The sequence below is a fragment of the Alligator sinensis genome, unplaced genomic scaffold, assembly GCF_000455745.1.
Source record: "Alligator sinensis unplaced genomic scaffold, ASM45574v1 scaffold40_1, whole genome shotgun sequence".
NCBI lineage: Eukaryota > Metazoa > Chordata > Crocodylia > Alligatoridae > Alligator > Alligator sinensis.
In genome coordinates, this window is record NW_005842595.1 from 229869 (window position 1) to 233878 (window position 4010).

Below are 4010 nucleotides of genomic sequence, written 5' to 3' on the forward strand. Positions count from 1 at the left end.
TACCTTTTCTTTTTTCCATGACGTTCTACAAAGATTTAACTACTTTTTATAATGCTTTACTCTTGTAGTTTCTTTACTTCCACGATGATCCCCATGAGCACCCCACTCTCCTAAGTAGGAGAACCACATGGGGAAGAAACCCCTCTTTCCCCGAGATGGCAGAAGGAGAAAACTATACCAGACTCTCAAAACATACTCTACATTCAACACAAGGCATCTGTAAGTCCATAATTTCTCATTTTGGAAAAACAGCCTGTTTATGTTAACTGCAATGGTGGAACTCATTTTTGCATTGTAGAAGGTTTAGGATTTTGCTCTTTAAAGAGCCGGAGGAAATTATGCACAGAGTGGGGAAAAAGAAATGAAAATCTATATCAAAAGAGCATTATTTAGCCTGCATCCTGGTGATGAAGGCTGCAGGGAGACCTCTGATTTTCCATGATAAAAAAACCAAAATCAAATGCCAAAATGTACAGGTATTTAGAAATTATTATAATGACTGAGGCAGTGGTAGACTTCCAAGCTGCTTTAAAATCATAAATATATCAGTAAAACATTGTGAGCAACTGATTCATATATATTAGAGGAGTTTCATTTTAATGGCAGAAAAATGTGAATTTTGAGGGAAGAATTTGTGATTTTTAATAAGAGAATTTGCCATTTTTAAACAGAGGAAACCAGGATCCCTGCTTATGATACAGTCTTTGATTATATGATCATCTACTACTAATTTCCCCTCTAGGTTTCATGCCTCATTCAGTTCAAAGGTTGAAAGGAGGAGCAAACCAAAGCTAAGGCTGCACAGACAGCAAACCATAAACCTGGCATTTCTCAACTTTCGAGTACTTGGGTTATTTAGGTTGCAAAACTTTCCTGTAATTTTTCTAAAATTGTTCCAGTAATTACAGCCAATTGCAGAAGTCGATATTAATCTATGAATTTCATCAATGTGTTAGACATTCTATCATTCAGATAAAAAAAAATGTGCGTGTTAAATTAGATCACATTTATATATTTATATCTTTGTGGTACTACTTTAGAACATTTCAGCTGTACTAATATACATTTTTCCATAGCTTTTTATTCATAGCTTAAATAAATGTGGCAATCTTTGTAGCTGTGGATTATTTTTGGGAATCAAAAATATCATGGTATCCTATTAAAACACAAAATCTATGCCATTCGCCTTTAATTTCATATTAATAGTATTCCTAAAAAATGTCAAAGTACTGGAAAGTGCTGATTATCTGAAAAAGAAATGTCAATGAAACACATTAACTTATGTGTATTTATATAATAGAAACTGTTTTTCAATCAGTCTCATCTAGAAGTCAGCATCTTTCACTATAACAACATTTGGTTTTGATTTAATTGTATTGTTAGAATAATTTGGGGAAAATGATTAAAAACCTAGGCACTAATTATATGTATAATTTAAAAAGTAACTATATTCTGTTTTCAAATTCAGCACTGTTAAAATTAAAGTATTCTAAATGAATTTAAAGCAACGACTAAGCTTTTAAAGTACTGAACCAGCAGAATCACAACTACTGTTATGTATTTAATTCAGCCATGCTCTTACTACGTCACAGAAACTTAATATATTTAAGATAAATACAGGAGTGAGCAGAAACTGGGTCAGTATGCATTCCAGTTTTAAACAGTTAGTTACCAGGTTGCTTGTCTATAGGCTAAATCTTTGTTAGAAGATAAAAGTAGCAAGAAAGTATACTGGTATTGTTATGTAACTTTACAAGTCCTTAATACAGAATATTGTTGAAAAGTTGTTTGACATGTTGTTTTGTATTTAAATTGGGCCATGCTGTTAACAAGCATTAAATATTTTTAAACACTGCTAATGGCTTTTCAAACAGCTATTTAAAAATGTGTTAAAGGTAACCTAAAAGTTTGTGCTACTGCAACTTTGGATTAAAATTTATAACAAACTAACATGATATTTAAAAACTTCAACTGTGGATGGATAACTACTAAAAGGAGAAAAAAACCCACTGAAAAGACAGCCCCTGGCTCTCTACAAACACTTCATGGTCAGGCTACAATTGGGTGCACAACACAGCCTGCAGGCTGCACACACCAATCATAGTTCTTTGTTAAAATATTTTACTACGTGAAAAAGATTTGAAAAGTAAAGTACTGACTCCTTGGTTCTCACTTTAGGGCTATCCATTAACTTGCATATGCATGCCTACACTATCCCTGCTTGCAAAGCATATTGAGTGCTTGAATCTGATGAGGGAAGATCATACTAATGGTCACCCTCCATTGGAAAACTGTCTTGCACCTCAACCCAGTTGGGAGTTGGGCACTCCCAGTTTACACATCCATGAAGCATGAAGCTCCAACCCTATGATGCACTGACATGCTGCTAGGGAAAGCTGATGCTTTTCAACTTCACTCTCATGACTTTTTCTATTGACCTCAAAGGCCGCATCCAGATGAGCGCACATGCATCTCTTGAGGCATCTTAAACCAAATGAAAAAATGTTTCCCATGCTGCACATATGCAGCATGGGCTCAAAATCCGATACCTGGATTTCCAGGTATCAAATAAAAACACCCCGGAAAACAGTGGCGGGACAAGCAGGGGCTTGGACCGCCAGAGACACTCTGGCATCCAGCCAGAGCGTCTTTATAGTGCTCCCAGCTGCCCTAGCAGGTGTGGGGAGTGTTGGGGTAGGGAGGCTGGTTGGGGAGCGTGGGCACCCTGCAGGGCCCACAGTGCCCCCCCTCGCGGCAGCAGCTGTGGGGCGCTCAGGACTTGCTGTGGCCAGAATCCCCAGTAGCGCAGCACGGCCTGATCACCTCAGAGCTGGCACCGCCTGTCGTGGGGCCAGTCCAGCTCAGCATGGCACCGTGCGGGGCCATGCAGCTTCAAGCAGCACCAGGGCCGCTCAGGCTGTCACCTGGGGGGCAGTGCTGCTTGCAGGGACCATGTGTCGTGCCAGGCCGGGTCCTGCCTCCACGGACCCCTCGTGCCATTGGGTCGGGCTGGTTCCATGGAGGCAGGACCCGGCCCAGCACAACACGCAGTTTCCATGAGTGGTGCCGGCCCCCCGGTGACAGCCCAAGCGGCCCCGGTGCTGCCTGGAGCCGCATAGCCCCACGCAGCGCTGCATTGAGCTGGGTCAGCGCTGCATCAGGAAACACAGGTGGTGTCAGCTCTTGATCATTTTGAACCTGGTTTACATGCACTGAACTTCTGTTCTGTTACAGGTGTAAACCAGTTCCTGATCACTTAAACTGGTTTATATTCATCTTCTGTCCCTAGCTTTGGTGTCACACAGATTTTAGGAAATCAGACTTTGGGATGCAGTTCTTTAACATATTGTTTATGTATATTAAGTCCCCGGTAACTTTTGAGTGCTGAAAATCAAAATATCTTTTCATTATTAATATTCTGGCAGTTTCCATTTATCGACAATATTTTTACTACTAGGGAATGTATTAATACAATTTTAACTCTTGATGCTGAGGACACAAAGTATGTAAGTAGTCTCTTTGGGCATCCATACATGCAGGCCACACATGCGCTTGCAGCAGCTCAAACAGGAGCGGCACAAATTTGAGCCGGGGATTTTTGCCTCAGCCCACATGCCCGGACATGCACTTTGGTGTGGGGCAGATTGTGCCACTTGGGGCAAAAACCCTGCCAAGCTCCTCCCGGACCTGCAGCCAGGGGGAGCTAGCGCTTGGGACCAATACCTGTGCTGGCGCCAGCAGTAAAAAAAACCTGCCCTGTGCTGACCTAAGCAGTATAAAAACTTGCCCTGGTGAGCAGCTCAGGACTAACTGCCCTCAGGAGCTTCTGAGGCCCAGCCACTTGGTATCTGGGGACACTACCCTTTGTGCCAGCTGGACTGCTGAAGCAGCCCTAACCCGGAGTGGCCCCTGGCCCCTCTACCCACTGCAGCAGGCTGGCAGGGGGAGATGCTGCCTGGGTGTGACCTGTGACAGGGAGCAAGCGCAGCACACAGAGGCAGGGGCCCCCA

The 4010-nt window shown here is 42.4% G+C and overlaps 1 protein-coding gene across 9 annotated transcripts in view; it reads right to left on the minus strand.

Moving 5' to 3' along the window:
* The window catches only part of YAP1 (Yes associated protein 1), a 124545-nt gene that overhangs the window by 33412 nt on the left and 87123 nt on the right, over positions 1 to 4010 (minus strand). The window lies entirely within an intron of this gene.